At 60.3% G+C, this 18757-nt stretch overlaps 1 protein-coding gene across 1 annotated transcript in view; it reads right to left on the bottom strand.

The window, feature by feature from the left end:
* Positions 1-18757, bottom strand: part of SEMA4D (semaphorin 4D) — an 84873-nt gene that overhangs the window by 21575 nt on the left and 44541 nt on the right. Inside the window, exon 2 of the mRNA XM_054727225.1 lies at positions 7757-7821. The gene's annotated coding sequence lies outside the window, so the exon portion shown is untranslated. The remainder of the gene's footprint in view (positions 1-7756; positions 7822-18757) is intronic.

Here is an 18757-nt window from a genome sequence, read left to right as displayed (position 1 = left end):
GTGCTCCAGAAGCCCGGCCCGGAGAGGTCTCTCGCTCTGCGCTGTGCTACCAACGGGAGCCGCTCCTTAAGCAATCCGCGTCCCGCGAAGGCGAAACGCCCCGCAGGAACTCCGCACGGCGCCGGACACAGGCTCCGCGACGGCCTGAGCAGACGCCGCCGGAAGCTTGGGCACCGGCGGGTGCCGCCTCGGTCGTCCCAGGCCCCTGTCCAGCACCACCACGCCCATCGAAGCAGCGCCCACCTCCGTCCAGGCCTCCCCTCGCCTCCGACCCCCACCCTGCTTCCGTTCCTGCTGCCAATGGCGCAGATGGCCGAGCTCTGTCCCCGCGTCCAGGCCCGCCATTCTCACGGTCAGGATCTGGATTTACCTGGGATGCAGTGCGGCCACCTCACGAATCCTCAGCTTCCCCCGGGGCAGTTCTGACCAAACTGTGGGGTACGGGGGGAGACGGGGCGGGCTGTGCGTGTGGGGTACGGGGGGAGATAGGGCAGGCTGTGCGTGTGGGGTACGGGGGGAGATGGGGCAGGCTGTGACTGTGGGGTACGGGGGGAGATGGGGCAGGCTGTGATTGTGGGGTACGGGAGGAGATGGGGAGGCTGTGTGTGTGGGGGGTACGGGGGGAGATGGGGCAGGCTGTGTGGGGTACGGGGGGAGATGGGGCAGGCTGTGCGTGTGGGGTACGGGGGGAGATGGGGCAGGCTGTGATTGTGGGGTACGGGGGGAGATGGGGCAGGCTGTGCGTGTGGGGTACGGGGGGAGATGGGGGAGGCTGTGACTGTGGGGTATGGGGGGAGATGGGGGAGGCTGTGATTGTGGGGTATGGGGGGAGATGGGGCAGGCTGTGCGTGTGGGGTACGGGGGGAGATGGGGCAGGCTGTGATTGTGGGGTACGGGGGGAGATGGGGCAGGCTGTGTGTGTGGGGTATGGGGGGAGATGGGGCAGGCTGTGATTGTGGGGTACGGGGGAGATGGGGCAGGCTGTGTGTGTGGGGTATGGGGGGAGATGGGGCAGGCTGTGATTATGGGGTACGGGGGGAGATGGGGCAGGCTGTGATTGTGGGGTACGGGGGAGATGGGGCAGGCTGTGATTGTGGGGTACGGGGGGAGATGGGGCAGGCTGTGATTGTGGGGTACGGGGGAGATGGGGCAGGCTGTGCGTGTGGGGTATGGGGGGAGATGGGGCAGGCTGTGTGTGTGGGGTATGGGGGGAGATGGGGCAGGCTGTGTGTGTGGGGAATGGGGGGAGATGGGGCAGGCTGTGATTGTGGGGTACGGGAGGAGATGGGGGAGGCTGTGACTGTGGGGTACGGGGGGAGATGGGGCAGGCTGTGTGTATGGGGCATGGGGTGGGTGCATGAGAACTCCATGCACTTTCTGTTCCATTTCTCTGTGAATCTGAAACTTCCCTTTAAATAAAGTTTATTTGGCCCTGGCCGGTGGCTCAGTTGGCTGGAGCATCGTCCTGTACACCAAACTTTTTTGGGTTCCATTCCTGGTCAGGGCACATCCGAGGTTGCAGGTCAATCCCCGGTTGGGGTGCATGCGGGAGGCAACCAGTTGATATTTCCCTCTCATACCGATGTTTCTTTTTGTCCTGTCTCCCTTCCTCTAAGTCAGTAACGTATCCTCGGGTGAGGAAAATAAATAAATAAATGGACCAGCTCGGAGAGTCCTCCCCGCACGTGTGCCCCCGCCCGTGCGGGAGAGGGGAGGCTGCTGCTTCCTTCGCCTCCGGCATCCACACGGAGCTGCCTGGTTGGAGGGAACCGGTCGGCCAGGCCCACGACGAGGACGAATTCCCCCTCCGGTCCCCGAGAGCAGCCACTCCTCTGGGCAGGCCAGGACCGGCGCTGCAGCCAGGCTGAACGCCCAGACAGGGCGACGGGGCCATCCCTCTTTGGATGGGGGTGCCCACACAGGGCTTTATCCCCACTCCCCCAAAAGCCAAAGAAACGGCACGGAAAGGACAGAGACCCTGAGGGTGACGGCGGGGAGAGGAGGCAGCGTGAGGACAGGAACGGACCTCGGAAGCTGGAAAGTGAACAGATGAGCACACCCGGCGGTGGGTGTGCTGGCAAACCTGAACGGCCGGCTCGGGGTGGGGTCCTGCCCTGCAGCGATGCCGATGTCCGGGTGCGAATGCTGCTTCCCAGCTCCCGACGGGGCCCCGGGCAGCGCAGGGCGAGGTGCATGACAGCATGTGACACGGGAGGCAGGGAGTGTGAGCGCGGACGTCACCGTTACTTTTAACTGGGGACCCGTTGCAGGAATATTTCCTGCAAGACTTCTGGCGGGCTTCCCTCCCCCACAGCCACCTCTCCCGCTGTGGCGGGCCCGCCCCGCCCCGCCCACCCAACCGGGCCCACCCCGTCCCGCCCACCCAAACGACCGAGCCCGCCGCCACCTCAACCTCTGCAGCCACGCGGGGGACACAGCCACTGCCGCTGCAAGCCTCGCCCCGCACTCCCGACCCTCGGCGCCCGCTGACGCAGCTGCCTCCTCGGCTGCACGCCCCATCCCGCCCACCCGCCCGCCCCACCACGCGCTGCCACGCCACGCCCTGCCCGCAGCCACCATCGCCTCCGAGGCCACTGCGGCCTTGCACACCGCCTGCCACTCCCAGCCCGCCGCCTCCGCTGTGCGCCCCGCCCACCGCCACTGCAGCCACCGCCGCACACACTGCCCGCCACCGCCTCCGAGGCCACCGCGGCCGCACACACCACCCACCATGCCCCGCCCACTGCCACCACGGCCTCAGAGGCCACCATGGCTGCGTGCTCCACAGCCGTGCCACCACCCGCCCGCACAGCCGCCTTGCTTTATGCTTTCTTCACTCCTCCCTCCCTCAGTGTATGCAAATTAACCGCCATCTTGTTCGCTCTGATTGGCTGGGCATAGCGAAGGTATGGTCAATTTGCATATTACTGTTTTATTAGATAGGATAGCTTACTGAAGTGTCCATAGTTCAGTTTTTGGTAACAGCTGTGTTCACCCCTGTTGGTAATCAACTGAGTTTGTGGACCAGAGTGGAAACCAGAGTCAGTGAGGGGAGAAGTCACGAAGAAACAGCCCCGGGAAACGAACGGAGCTTAGGACTGAAACTTTTGACTGAAGGAAGGACATGCTCCGTGAAGGACTGGAGGGGAGTTTCCAGAGGTTGGGCGACGGGACAGAGATGAAACCGGGGAGAGAAACGACAAGGAAGCTGGATCGGATCAGGGACCCGCATCTAACTGACAGGAGCTCCAGGAGAGAGAAAACAGGAGGGTTTATCAGGGAAATAATAAAAACGCATAAAGACGTATTTACACGTAATAAAAGGAAAACGCCCAGCACACAGGGACACAGAAGCGCCAAGCAGCACGACGAGTGGCAAAGCCCTGCTCCCGGCACGCCGTGGGGAGATGGAGACGCCAGGAGGCCCGGAGCTCCGAAGCCTCTGAGCCACGTGATACTGCGCGGAGGCACAGAGCCACGTGATGCTGGGCGGCGGCACAGAGCCACCTGATGCTGGGCGGCGGCACAGAGCCACGTGATGCTGGGCGGCGGCACAGAGCCACGTGATGCTGGGCGGCGGCACAGAGCCACGCCGATGCTGGGCGGCGGCAGTGCCTTAAAGTCCTGAGGGAGGAGGATTCCACCTAAAATTCTCCATTGAGACCATTATCCATCCTATGAGTGTCACACGCAACATGTGTCAAACATGGAAGTTGTCTCTACTCTCACTTCTTTCTCGGAAAGCGACTTAGGATACGCTCCACCACCCCAGGAGCTTTCCCCAGGCCTCCCGAGGAGGGCAGAGCGGGGACAGGGGGCAGGTGTGCGCCTGGAGGGTGGGCTAAGGGCGGAGGCCAGGCCCAGAGGGTGCAGGAGAGGTCACCCGGAGCCGTGGGCTTGTGTGAGGGGCAGGGCAGAGTCTGGCAGAGTCTGAGGCGAGTTGGTAGCCCACACCCAGACAGAAAACGAAGTGCACACACTCAGCATGAAGCAGCCGCCACCCAAGGGAAGGCAAGAAGTGGGGCGTGGTGGGAAGTGTAATCAGCGTGTCCCGATCACCGCCCAGCCGGGACCAGCCCTGACGGCCCCATAACAAAATCTGCGGCAACGCCATAGGGAGGGTGGGGGCGAGTGAGAGGACCCAACCCTCACCTTCCATCGCGACATCTCATCCAAAAGAGAAAATCAGGAAATATCAGCACAAGCAGTTTGAAGGCAGACTCCCCAAAAGGCTACAACAGCTCAGCTGGCCGCCGCCGGGACAAAGGGACAGGACCAGAGGAGGCCCCTGTTCGCACACCCTGTGGAAGAACTCTTCACTTTGAACCTCGTGCACGGCCCGCCGGCGGGGCCCAGGGTTTGAGTGTCGACCCTGAACCAGGAGGTCACGGTTCAACTCCCGGTCAGGGCACATGCCCGGGTTGTGGGCTCGATCTCCAGGGTGGGGCCTGCAGGAAGCAATCATCAATGATTCTCTCTCCTCACTGATGTTCTATCTCTTTCTCCCTCTCCCTTCCTCTCGAAAATCAATAAAAATAAAAAACAAATTAAAAATTTTCCATTTAAAAATCACGTGTATTGATGGGGCTGATACAAATTAATGGAACTGTTAGAGGAAACGCATGCCCAGGTTGCGTGCACCTGGGAGGCAGTGGCTCCGTGGGAGCTGAGCTGCAGAGGCGCCGGCGGACGGAAGCGCCGTCTGCACAGCCGTGCGGGCCCCACACGGGCAGGAACCGGATGACGTGCTCGACCACAGCTTCCAGGCTGGCAGAGCCGGCCTGACAAATGCCCAGGGTGCTGGGTGGAGGCGGGGGCCTGCTGTCCCCGTGGGCTGCCCACACCGGTTTAGGAGAAAAGGGAACACGTTCTTCTTAAGTCGCCTTTCGCCGGGGCCAACGCTGACCCATTAGGACCGGCGCTCCCTCCGGAGGCAGAGCAGGTCTCTCTGCGGAAGCACGCAGGCTTCCCCCGCTCTGGGCCTCACGTCCCTCATCAGCAGATGCCGGATTCCTGATGGCCTCCATCGACCCCGCCTCTCCTTCCCAAAGGTCTTCAAGAAGATCCACAGGAACAGCAGAAGCAGGAGGGCCCCACCACACAGACACCCCTCCTACAGGAGGGCCCCACCACACCGACACCCCTCCTACAGGAGGGCCCCACCACACAGACACCCCTCCTACAGGACAGCCCACCACACAGACACCCCTCCTACAGGAGGGCCGGCGTGGGGGCTGCCTGGCTGCTCTATGACCTCGGAAGGGCTGGATGTCTTATTTTCTGCCAAGAACGCATGGTTCTGTGTAACTTTCGAACTGCTGAGCAGAGCACGGCCCACACCTCCATGCACACGCTGCCACAGCGCAGGCTCCAGGGCGCCGCCCGCCACCTCGGAGGGGAAGCGCCTTGGGCACAGACCTGGTGTCCCGTGGGCACAGCAGGATGAAGTACGGGAGCGCGTCAGCCCTAGCATTCCGCCTTCCCGTGTGATGTCCTGCCTTCCATACGAGACAGGGCCCACCAGGAGGACAGGTCACACATGTCACTCCCGTCACCTACCCGGAATTGTCCCGGTTCCTGGGGAGTGCACGAGCCCACCTTCAATGCAGGAGCGCAGGCCCGGGGGGCCCTGAGCCCATCACTGCCGGTCACAGCGCAGCTCTCCACCAAAATGGCCGTGAAGCACGCCGGGGCGGTGGCAGGGGAAACCCGCACCAAGCAAACAGCTAGCAGCAAGGGGAAGGGCTAGTTCACGGGATGGCATACATGCATGTCTGTGCATACACATGTGTGTATACGTGTATATGTGCATCTATGCACACCTGAGTTTCTGTGTTTGTGTGCATTTGTATAGGTATGACATGTGTATATGAGCACCTGTGCTTGCGCGCACATGTGTACATTCATGTATGTGTTCATCTGTGTGCACGAGCATGTTTTGCATGTGTGCATATCGGTGTGGTCATGTGTGCGTGCACGTGTCCACATGCATGTGTGGTATGCATGCACTCTGTTCTGATCAGCATAAAAATTGTGATCTGGTGTTGCATTACATGTGACCCGCGGACTGCAGGTGCTGCCCGGGATCGGTCACCCCGCCTCATGCCGTGGCTTCCCTTCCTGGACCAGCTGCCTGGGACAGTGGGGGTGGGTCACAGAGGGGACGCCACCCGCGACCACACATGAAGCGTCGGTGCTCCTGTTAGCAGCAGGATGCCAGCCAATGCTAACGGCGCCCTCACCAGAATCCCAGGGACCCGTGAAAGGGGATCCGGCTGACGGCGGTGGGCAGCTGCTTGGGCAGCCGAAATGGGCTTTCCACGAAAACAGGACGCTGAGCCCTCCTCCCCCAGGCCACGAGGCGGGGACAGCGGAGGGCACCACCTGCCCCTCTTCCCTTCCCAGCCGGGAGCAGAGAGTGACGCAGCCACCAAGATCGGACCCTCCCGATGCCACCCCGGCCTGTCCCCACACCATTTCCCCTCTCCCGCCCCGGCCCTGGCTATGGTGCTGACGTCACCACCTCCAAGAAATGGCCTTGCCCCAGGAACCAGGATGGGTGTCAGGAGCTGTGTCAGAGGCCCCCACCACGAGTTTGTTGTTTCAGCTGCAGTCTCCGCAGAACAGAGCAGATCCCCGGGAGCAGCCGCCAGCGGCGCGGGGACGTGCCCAGCCCTGGAGGTGGCTGGACCCACTCTGCAGAAAATCCCCCAGGACACTGTCCCGGGACACCTGCTCCCCTCCAGCCACCTTGAGGGGCAAACAAGGAAGTCAGGACGCCCGACACACCTCAACCAGACCCCTCACCCAAATCTGGCACACGTGTGCCGTGAGTGCTGAGGGGAGCTGGGAAGGGTCAGAGGGCAGCAGGTGAGGGACGGACACACACACTGACCACTCGACCATGAATCGACCAGCAGTGATGACGGGCAGGCGCTGAGAAGGGCATAAGCCAGGGGGTTACCCGGGGCAGCGGGACCCTCCTGGCCCTGTAAGCTAACAGGCGTGGCACGCAAGATCCAGAGACAAATGATCTGGGGAGAAAACAGGAAAAAACCCTGGGATCATAAATGCCAGGGCTGGGAATTCCTAGTTAATGCAGCGACCTAACACCGGTCAGAAACCCTGGGGCGGCCCGGCACACCAGGCCGATAACAGAAGACGCGTGTCTGTGACCAGCCCCTTAACAGACAGTGCCAAGTGCCCGGAAGTAAAGTGCATCTCGACCGCCCACCAAACTGGCACGGCCAATGCCCGGCCCTGTGGGGGCACGGCCCTGTGAGGCTTTCCTTCCGTTTTCACAAGTTAAACTGGCATTTCTCTTCCCTCCTAAACGGAAAACACTTGGTTGACCATGTATTACCTGACCAAAATGAAAACCAATCACAAACGACCCCAATCTGGGGTGACACTGAGAAACCGCTTCCTGCACTGCGCCTCAGACGACCCCTGTGCTCCCGAAGAGCAGGCGGCCTGGCAGGGCTTAGACGGGGGCTGCCGGCTCAGAGAGCAGGGGCACAGCACAGGCGGGCGCGCGATCGGAGGGAGAAAAAGCAGGCGATGCACGGAGGTCCAGGCGCCAGCACCCACTGCACGCTGGGCTCCACCTCAAGCCACCCAGGCACGGGGCCAGGCGAGGTCTTTGCCCCCGGAGCGCGCTGCGACCAACAGCCAACTTGCTGCTGACTCTCAATGAGGCTTCCACAGATGTCAACTTTGATTCACTGGATACAGACTGAGAAAAAACCGACCGTACCTGTGTCTTGGGGGTCTCGAAACTTCCCAATCGTCTCTAGGAGGAAGTCTTCAGAAAGCTCTGCTCTGGAAATAATGGGAAATGAGGACATTAAACACTGAAATCGTCTGTCCACATAAACTCAGCATCCGTTCTGAAACACCACTGAAAGGAAACCTGTAGTTCTTTTCAACTGCTGGGCCCCTGGCAGCTGACTCGGACCCAGGATCAGGGTGGCATTCGTGCAAACAGGAGGGCGTGAGTGTGCAATCACTCACCCACAGACACGCGAGTCGGCTGGTCACCCCGGTAGAGGAGCTGGTCCCCAATGGCTGACGGCCACCACTCAACGGTGAGCCACGGTCCCAGTCATTCACCAGAAAAGGAACCCCTGACCTGTCCACGGGCTACAGAGCCAGCCGCAGCCCTCACCTTCCCTGAAACCGAAAGGCGGGAGGCAAAGCAGGAGGAAGCAAAGACACGCACACAATACTGACGAGGAGAGGACTTCCTGAGAGCCTGCTCGCTCCCACCCTCCTGCTGCGCTGCTGTCTGACCAGGAGGGTCTCACACTGTGTGTGCAGCGAGTTTCCGTGGTGTCTGTCCCCGCGCCCGTGCAGGGTCAGACGCCTGGCGGCCGGTGAAACTGTCTGACCCCTGTGGCAGCAAACGATCCAACAGATTTTTTAAACTTCAGAATCCAACTCCAGCGCTTTTTGTAGTTGGAGCATCATTTTCCTTTGCCTTGAGAGCTTCTACAATCCTTGCCATTTCTCTGAAGACAACTGAGAAGTGGGGGGGCTCCCCAGGACCACGCTGGTGCCCCATCTTTCCCTCCCAGCCCCGAGGAGTGGGACCAAACACGCTCACCAGCTTACACTCCACTCTTACACGTCCACCCACAGCACACAATTTCCAGCGTCACCCGGGGCCTGACCTGCTCCCCGAATCCTGAGCAAATACCTCAAGTTAGCAAATGAGACCCCAAAGTGGCAGGTGGGAATGGTTAGGACTCGCCAGGACCTGCCTGGTCTCCCGGAGGTGGCTGCCTCTGAGGGCCACGAGTCAGCAAAGCAGCGTCCCGCCCGAGCAGGCAGGGAGCCGCCTGGACAAGGCCCTGTCACGCAGCACACGGAAGCGTCTCCTAGTTCAGCGCTGGGGAGGCGCTGGCTTAGCGATGGACACGTGGGAGCCTGAGAAACCGTGGGGTCTCCTGTCCCGCAGGCCGGGGAGCCGGCAGCCACCTGGAGGCCGGAAACGCTTACGGGAAAAAGGGTGGTTCACGCAGAGAAGAGGTGACGGTAAACAACACGAATACCAAGAATGACAAAGAGGAAGCGTCTCTTCCGGAAGGTCAGTGAGCCTGTGCCACTTTCGTGAGGAAAAGCCCAAGCTGCTGGCTCTGTGGCTGGACAAGCAGGCACCCTATTCACCAAAATCTCACGGCGATGAACACACGGCGGCAGTTAGGGGTCGGCACTCTCGACCTCACTCAGAGCACCGGCCCGGCACCCTCGTTTCCTCCTTCGAGCAAGTCCCCGTCCCTCCCCTGGCCCCGTGGTTCCCGGGTGAAAATACACACTTCCGGCCTCGGCCGACCACGGAGGCCTCGGGCCCCATTGTCTGCAGCCTTCATCACCACAATTTCTCTTCCTCCTCAAGGTAACCCACGAGCTATAATTAGTTATCCCTACACTAAAGACTGCAAAGTACGCATTCCTCATGCAACTACCACCATGTAGTTTTCACTAGGCTTTCCCTAACTTATCCTGGTATCTAAGACAGAATGCAAGGTCCATTTGCAAAATAAAGGAATGAAGTTAAATCAGGAAATAAGTATTTCCCTCTCCGGCCTGAGAAACATGCCTCTGTCCCTGCACCGGCCCCAGCCGAGCAGGGGAGTGTGGGAGCCTCAACGCCCACGCCTGGCGGCCACTCCTGACGACAGACAGGCCCGGGTGAAGCGGGCCTTTGCCTTCTGGGTGACCTCTGCAGCGGTGACCTCCCCTTCTGAAGGCCCCTTACCCCCGCAGCAGCCAGTCTTCGCGTGAGCAGGTAGAGAGGGCACAGGTGGGACGGGGCCAGAGCATGGCCTCTGTGGTGGGAATGACCTGGGTTACGGGTCCGGCTTCCATTGACTAGCTGTGTGTCCTTGGGGAAGTTCCTGGGCCTCTCTGTGCCAATTTCCTTATCCAGAAAGTGGGCATAACAACAGTGCCCATGACACCTGTTGTCCTGAGGACCGGAGGGCCTGTGAAGAGCTTACCGCAGCATCTGGCCTGCAGCCCTGCACAGGCACCCTGCCCGGGACCCTTGCTAAGCGGGCTCCGCAGGGTATCAAAGCAGGATTGGCTGCCACACCTTAACCCCTCTTGGGGCTCCACCAGCGCCCCCTGCCCACGGTAGCTCGAGCTCAGTGCCCAGAGCCCCTAAGCCCACGGGCACACTGCAGTTATGGACCGGGAGGCCTCAGGCCCCTTCGGTCCAACCTCCTCGCCCAGCCCAGACTGCCCACAGGTGCCCCCGTCAGGGAAACGGAGATCCTCAGTGGCAACTGACCTCTACCCCACTTGTCCTGTGTGGGCTGAGTCTGTACATTATCGCCAGATGCCATCCCCCACCTGCGAAGGCCGCATGAGACAGCCGCCATCGAGTGCAGTGAAGAGAGGTTCCCTGCCTGGGGCACATCCTGTGGCCTGGGCAACACCAGCAAGCGCCTCTGACCCAGCAATTCCCTGCCAGGGACCAGGGTGGACATACCCCACATGCGTGTAAGACACCCGAGTACAAGGAAAACCGCAACACCTAGAGGCCCATCTTTGTGTGTGTGTGTGTGTGTGTGTGTGTGTATGTGTGTAAACACACACACATATATAATCCTATTAGTAAAAGGTTAGTATGCAAATTGTCCCCTCCACCAGGAGTTCGACTGGGAGTTTGACCAGTGGGCGGGGCCAGCTGGCCAACCGCCTGTGGCCCCTCCCCTCAGCCCGCCCAGGCCCGATCGGCCCAATTGGGATCGGGGTGGGCCGGCTGGACCCCACCCATGCACAAATTCGTGCACCGGGCCTCTAGTTGTAGATAAGCACATTTATTTATGTATGAATTGTGGCACATCCTAGGTTGGAATACTATGTGCTGTTAAAAAGAATAAAGCAGCTACTGAGATGGAAGGATGTCCAAGGTACTGTACTTAGTGCAGTAAAAATTCACGCTCTCAGCGGTGCTACGGTGTGTTCCCTTTGCACAGGCATGTGGCAGTGACCAACTGTGCACGTGCACACTTCAACCAAAGGGACCATGTGATCAGGTCAGAATCTAACCTTGGGCCTGCTGCCACCAGACAGTGGCTCTGGTCTGGAGGGAGCGTACTTCATTTTTTACTGTTTGTATGTTTTAGTACTATCTGAACTCTTGCCTTAAGCACATGGTTTCCTAATTAAGTTATTTTAAACCTGATATTAAAAGTAAGATAACTTAAATGAAAAAAACTTGGAAAATACAGAGAACACATTTCTGACAATTTCAAAAAAGGGCTGTTGTAACTTTATTATTAACTAAAGGCCCGGTACACGGATTCATGCACTTTGAAAGGAAATTAATTAGAAGAACTATTTTAGAGGCTGAGGAGGGACCGCAGGAGGGCTCCAGGGCATGTCCGTCCCATCTCGCCCAGTCCCAATTGGCCAGACCCCAGCAGCAAGCTAACCCTGGTGGCCAGTGTGTGTCATAGCAACTGGTCAAACGGTCGAACAGTTGAACGAACGTTCGGACACTTAGCATATTAGGCTTTTATTATACAGGATATTTATAAATATAATTATCATTTTGAAGTTTATTACATGGATTTCATCAAAATGGAAGTTTTTAACAGCAGACAGACAACATCATTTCTGGTCCTGCGATTTTGTTGGAACTCCTTATAAATAACTGGAACAGTCTGTTCACTCATGACCACCTCCGGGGGGCGGGGCTACAATGTGTGGGTGCACAGGCCCTGGGGAGGCAGGCTGCAGGCAGGGAGCAGAAAGAGACACCTGGAGCCCAGGAAGGAAGCCAGCACTTGCTCTGACGGAGGCAGGAGGCTGGGCGGGACCTGTGTGAACTGTGCGGAGCTCCTGCGAGTCTGCGTGCGACACCATCCATGTGTCCAAGGCTCCCACGCATGATTTCATGGCTGCGTGATGTTCCAATTAAACCTGACAATGTTGGAATTCAGAACATTGCCAATTTACAATGTAAAATTCATTTTAAAGATGGATTTTAACTACCGCAAAACAACCAAGAAGCTTTTCAGTCTAGAATGCAGAGCCTAATGCAGAGGTCCGGGGTCACCCAAGGTCGCCGTGGGATGGTGGCGAGGCTCTGCCCTTGGGGACAGGCTCAGCACCCGGACTCGTCACAGTGACAGCTTTGCTCCCTTCTGCTGGGGTTTGTCCTACAACTTCCAGGACTATGTTCACACAACCGTCTCAGTTTTTCCAGTTAGTGGGGCTATTTTTGAAAAGGCATACACATATGTTGTCTGCTATAAAGCACAATCAAGTCATGTAGCACGAACACATTCTATACTTATTTCAAGTCAATTCAATGCTCTAATTCAGTTTGTGTTTATTCTCCCCCTAACAGGGGAGGCAGCCAAGTGTCCTGGCCAGATGTGGGCTCTGAGGCCAGCCTGCCCAGGTTTAGGTCCGGGGCTGCCCCTTCCCAGCTGTGTGACCTAAAACAGGTCACTGCTCCTCTGCTGCCCCCAGCTACTCCCCCACCCCCAGCTACTCCCTCAGCCCTTCATCCTCCTCCAACTATTCCCTCTGCCCCTCTACCTCTCAGCTCCCCTATTCCCTCAGCTACTCTACCTCTCCAGCTACTCCCTCAGCCCCTCCTCTTCCCCAGGTAATCTACCTCCTGAACCACTCCCTTAACCCCCACCACCTTTCTAAGCTATCCCACCTCCCCAGCCCCTCCCTCAGCCCCTCCACCTCTCCGAGAAATCCCCTGGGGAGAGCGCGGTGTGACTAAGCCCACGTGCTACAGAAGGGGACTTAATGCAATGGTGTTGGGTAACGCAGCCACACACCACGGCCCTGTGCCCTCGTGACACAGACGCAACACTCCCCAGTGCAGAAAGAGGTCTGACCAGAATCTCACGGCCACGGCCACGGCCACATCCCAACAGAAACTAGTGGAGGAGGGGAGAAGCGGGCTTTCTTGGGCACCTGGGTCCTGCAGGGCCCTGATGAGACAGGGTTTAGGGGCTGCTGTCAAGGAGAGACTCACAGGACCAGTTAGAGCCACTTGCCGGCTGAGACTCGCCTCCAGGGTCTTGCAGTCGCCTGCAGGCCACCTGGGCCCTGGGGCTGGGGGCATCGGGGAGCAGGGCAGGAACCACGCCCTGTGCACGTGTCTCCACGGCGCTTCCCGCTGATGCGCCTGGTGCCCAGCAGCCCCACTTCCTTCCCCGGGAACTCAAGGCAGAGAGGAGGGGTGTCTGGGCCCCACTGCAGGCCCTTCAGAAACGGTGGCTCCTTCCTCCTCCTATTTGCCAGGTGGTGACGGCGTCAGTCTGCCCAGTCATCTGGAAGCCGGGGCTGTTCAGGACTGCACTCCGGGCCCCTGTGGCAGCACCCCGCACCCCAGGTGCCCACGGCCCCTCCCAGTGGCCACAGCTGGGAGCCGGGGCAGAGCGTGTGCGGTGCCACCGGGACCGGCCTCCTCCTGCCTGGCTTGGCCCCCAGACCCAGCCCGGCTGCGGAGGGACGAGGAAGTCCCCCCACGGCAGCGGGAGGGACGGCCGTGGAGCCTCGACAAGCCCAGGCCGGAGACAGGCTTTTTTTAAAGTCTCAAAACCACAAAACACCCCTCTCTGCCTTCACCTCCAGTAATTCCCTACAACCACACAGCGGGTGCAGTCGGGCCAGCTCAGCCACAGGCCGACATCCACCCTGAGCCGGCAGGCCTGGGCCAGCACCCGCCTCGCCCTTCAATCCGGCCTCCCCAGGACGTGGCCAGGAGAACCCACACGCAGGCCCCAGGTCACCTCCCTCCTGGCAAGACAAAGAACGGCCCCAGCTCAGATGATGTGAGACTTCTGACCGTTTCTGTTTTGTGCACTGCTCTCCGCACAAACCTTGTATCGGATTCCCCGGCGTCCACACCCTCCAGTGACCTCCAGGAACCGGCTCGGCCCCTGGTGCCGGCTGGGCACCTTGTAGCCAAGACTGCTGCCTCGGAACCAAGGTCAAACCGCAGCAGCCCACACCCATCCACGGAGGACCTTTCCCAGGGACCGTATGGCAGGACGAGGTTGAGACAGAACGGGGGTGCCATTTCCTGCAAGGGCACTTCCTTATGCCCCTCGCGGTCACCAGCTCAGGAAGGGGCCACCCCACTGTCTCGGCTTCCCTCAGGGCCCCACACTCAGTGCCAACCAAGGCTGCCCAGTCACATCCCTGCTGAGGACCCCGGAGCCCCGCGAACAAGTCCAGGAAGGGCCGTGGCCAGGTCTACAAGTGTGGGCCTGGCCATACCTGAGGCCGTCCAGGTGGGCGCTGGGCTGCAGGGGACAGACGGAGTCGTCGGCCAGGCACAGGTGCACGTGTCGCTCAGCAGTCCCGGAACCCCTGCAGCCCTCCTGCCTTCGTTTCAGACAGGAGGAAACTGAGGCAAAGACAGCTCCCTCCCAGCCCTGCCTGCCCTCCATCTCCACCTCCTCCAGGATGCGCTCCCCCCGGCACTGGGACCCCACCCTGCACTGGGACCCTGACAGCACGCACACCAGCCTGACCTCCAGGAATGGGGTGGGGGGCGCCCTGGAGAGGAAGTGCCACCCAGAAGAGCAGGAAACGAGATCGGACCGGGCCCAGCGGGGGGACCAGGAAAAGCAGGGTGCTCGTCCTTACGTTTGACCTTGCAGAGGTCAACGCCTCTCCCCCGCTACTTCCACCCCTCCATGTCCCTACCTGACCACCAGAAGCTCCGGGGCCGGAAGCCGATCTGCAGCCGGGAGGGTCGGCGGGAGGACATGCAGGGACCCTGGGTGCAAGTCTGCCTGTCTCAGGCCCAGGAAGCACCCACAGTCAGGGCACACCCAGTGCCTTCCGAGACAACGACCAGGCACCTGGCCACCTGACCGGGACTGGAGGAAGTGCCTCCACCCAAAAGGAGCCACTCCCCCACCCAACCCCTGCCTCTCTGCTTCCTGTAGTCCTAGCCGCACTCAGCCCTGTGAGCTCCAGGGAGATAATCTGGGCAGCACGGACTTCCCATCACTGGACACATGTAGGGAGCACAGACTCCCCATCACTGGACACATGTAGGGAGCACAGACTCCCCATCACTGGACCATCTAGGGAGCACGGACTCCCCATCACTGGACACATGTAGGGAGCACGGACTTCCCGTCACTGGACACATGTAGGGAGCACAGACTCCCCATCACTGGACCATCTAGGGAGCACGGACTCCCCATCACTGGACACATGTAGGGAGCACGGACCTCCCAGCACTGGACACATGTAGGGAGCACGGACTTCCCATCACTGGACCATCTAGGGAGCACGGACTCCCCATCACTGGACACATGTAGGGAGCACGGACCTCCCAGCACTGGACACATGTAGGGAGCACAGACCTCCCAGCACTGGACACATGTAGGGAGCATGGACTTCCCGTCACTGGACACATGTAGGGAGCATGGACTTCCCGTCACTGGACACATGTAGGGAGCACGGACCTCCCATCACTGGACACATGTAGGGAGCACAGACCTCCCATCACTGGACACATGTAGGGAGCACGGACCTCCCAGCACTGGACACATGTAGGGAGCACGGACCTCCCATCACTGGACACATGTAGGGAGCACGGACCTCCCATCACTGGACACATGTAGGGAGCACGGACCTCCCAGCACTGGACACATGTAGGGAGCACGGACCTCCCAGCACTGGACACATGTAGGGAGCATGGACTTCCCATCACTGGACACATGTAGGGAGCATGGACTTCCCGTCACTGCAGCAAGAGCCTCCCGGGTTGGGAAGAAGAGTGAGTCAGGTCACCCAACGGCACCAGGGATGTGCTGACTCCTCACAGAGACTCTTGTAGCAACTCGCTGATCCAGGAACCATTCATCATCATCTCCACTTCCCAGACAAGAACACCCAGGCTTAGAAACTTCCAGAAGTCACACCAGCAGAGGAGTCAGTGTCCAAAACCCAATGTCTGACCAGGGCCTGCTCCAGCTCCTTGGGGCTGGGGAGCTGTACTAGTATTTGCCTTCCTATGTGGGGGACCCTGACCTAGGGGACCACCAAGCGGGTGGACACATTTGGGTCTCACTAAGCTCACCTGCACCAGTTTCTTATCAGATTCTCCAACCTGCTCCAGGGGAGCCCAGCAGGGACTGTGTAGGATGGAGGCGTCCTCCGGGAAGTCTGGGAGGGCCCTGCCAGATACACGCAGCATCGCCCAGCAGGCCAGGCAAGACGGCACACTACTCACTTTCCTGCCAGCTTAAAACAAAGCACACAAATGAGAGAATTCACAGGGAGCGCAGTGCACACTCAGAAGAGGCACAGCCTCAGGAGCGCAGGCTCCCGGCTTCCACGCACAGGGGGCTCCTCGGACGGACGGGTAAACGGAAGCCATAAATGACGGCGACACCTCACCAAACACTCTGGCTGAGGCACCTGCCTGGACGTTTCCGAAGGTGCTGCTGCCCTCTGACCTGTGGTGGGGAGGGGACTGCTCACGCCAGCGGCCCAGGACAGGCTCCACAAATGGCAGAAGGTTCTAGAAACATTTAGCCCCAGGGACAGGGACTACTCAGAGGCAAGGACATACACCACAAAATCTCAGAACTGGCATGTTTCTGCAAAACTCTCGCAGCTTGCAAACCAGGACTCGAAGCACCTGCTCCAGCTGCCCAGCCCGCCGGCCGCCCCACTCCAGAGACCCCGGCACCTCTCATACTCCTTCTCCAGGTGGACGCTCCGTCTTCAGCTGGACACGGTGACCACCACCCGGCACAGCCCGCACCTGGCCAGCGGCAGGGCCCATGGGCCACATCTTCCCAGACGGAGGAAAAGGCCGCGGAAGCGGCTGGCCCGGGGCGGGCGGAGACGCCGGGGCGGGCGGAGACGAGCGGGCCTTCCTGAAGAGCCTGACCAGCCGGCCCGCTGTGTGCTCGGCTCAGCAACCCCGCAGGTTCAAAGGGAAGTCAGCCGGAATGTTTACCTCCACGTTGCCTACCAGCCTCACAATGAAGACGCGCGCCGTCGGGAGCTGCCTGGGGAAGTGCCGTGCGAGCACAGCCACCTGTGAACGCTTCCTGCCGAGCACGGATGGACGCAGCATGTTATCCAACGCCAGGGGACGGCGAAAGGCACGTAAGTGGGAGCTTATTCAGGTCAAACACGTCAGGACCACTCACGCCCAGAAGGACCGCCCGCAGCACGGCACCCCTCACCGCGGGCATCTGAGCCCAGGCGCTGTGCTGAACGCTGGCTCACGCGCAACCTAACGCCCTTATGCGAAGCAGGAGGACTAGACGGTTTGTCGATTACACAACCGAGGAAAGCCAAGGCCGGGAGGGCATTCCCCGCGGGGCACCAGTGCCTGCCCAGGGCCCCAGCACCCCAACGCCTGGGGAGCGAGGCCCACGACAGGGGCAGTGGGAGCAGTGCAGGACTCAGACCTGCACACCCACGTTCACAGCAGCATTATCCGCAACGTCAAAAGGTGGGAGCCACCGAGCGTCACCTGGTGGGTGAATGAGGGATACACAGAACGGGGTCCAGACACACAGAGGAACATCATTCCCTCCCGCAGGGAAGGGTGCATCGTCCCCATGCCGCCGATGCCCTGCCGGCCACCCTCCAAGGTGGCCCAGCCAGCGTCACCACTGACCCAGCACTGCACCCGCACCACCAATGGGGCACCCCTCAGGGGTGCACAGAGCTGCCACCAACAAGCAAGCACCAGCGTTTGGGGACCTTCCCGTGGCTCGTGTCCACGTGACACCGGGGTGACAGGAGAGGCCACACGGCGCCCGTGCACGTGGAGCAAGGTGGGCGGCCGGGCAGCGTCTGGGGTATCTGAGGCAGCACTGGGGCGACAGCAGCTTGCTCCCCTTCTAGAACCTTCACGGTCCCACAGCGAGCTGGAAGGAGATCTGTACTCAGCACAGGGTCCAGGACGGTCTTTACCCGAAAAGTACACTCAAGGCCAATCGCAGCAGCTCCCCTGGAGAGTGAGCCACCTCCCCTCGCGTGGCTGAGAGCACAAGGCCACACCCGCCACAGGACTTTAGGCCTCGCCCCGAGGGTGCGATGCAGCGCTCTCTCCCAGACCTGACGGGGCAGCAGGCCCAGGGCCCCTGTGCGTCCGCACACGCCTCACCCTGCCCCGCCCCGCCGGTGACTCGCACACAGCTAAGCCTGAGCGGCCTGCAGCTGCACATTCACCTCCATCCACACCCCCCGCCCGGGGTCTCATTTGTGTTCTCTCTCGAAGCCGTCCTGAAGCTCCTCTGAGCACAAGACCACACCTTAAGGGCCCTTATCGGTTTCCTTCGGCTGCTGTACAAAAGTAGCACAAACCCAGTGGCTTAAAACAACACACACTTATTATCTGAACAGCTCTGGAGGCCAGACGTGGGGCTCAAACCCCAGAGGTGGCGGTGCTCCCTCAGGAGGCCCTAGGCGGGACCCGGCTCCTCGCTTCTCCACGGCCTGCATTCCTCCCTCCTCCACCTGCAAAGCCCCGCACAGGCCACGCTGGCTGAGGGTTCTTCTGGGCTGCAGGCATCCCTGTCCCCCCCCCCCCCCATGTGCTTAAGCAGGCTGTCCGCTGGCTTGTGAAGGTGAGCCGGACACACACGAGGAGTCCGCATGGCAAACCTACAAACCACCCTTCCCACCATGTCCCCCGGTCACCTTCCCAGTTCACTGCCCAGGCCCAACCCCCTCCCCTCCGTTACAATGACGCATCGCAGCAAGACTTTTCACTTGTTTCCTGCGC

Source organism: Eptesicus fuscus, chromosome 15 (genome assembly GCF_027574615.1).
Source record: "Eptesicus fuscus isolate TK198812 chromosome 15, DD_ASM_mEF_20220401, whole genome shotgun sequence".
Lineage (NCBI taxonomy): Eukaryota > Metazoa > Chordata > Mammalia > Chiroptera > Vespertilionidae > Eptesicus > Eptesicus fuscus.
The sequence above is the reverse complement of the archived record's forward strand: the minus strand, read 5'-3'. Positions and strand labels throughout refer to the sequence as shown.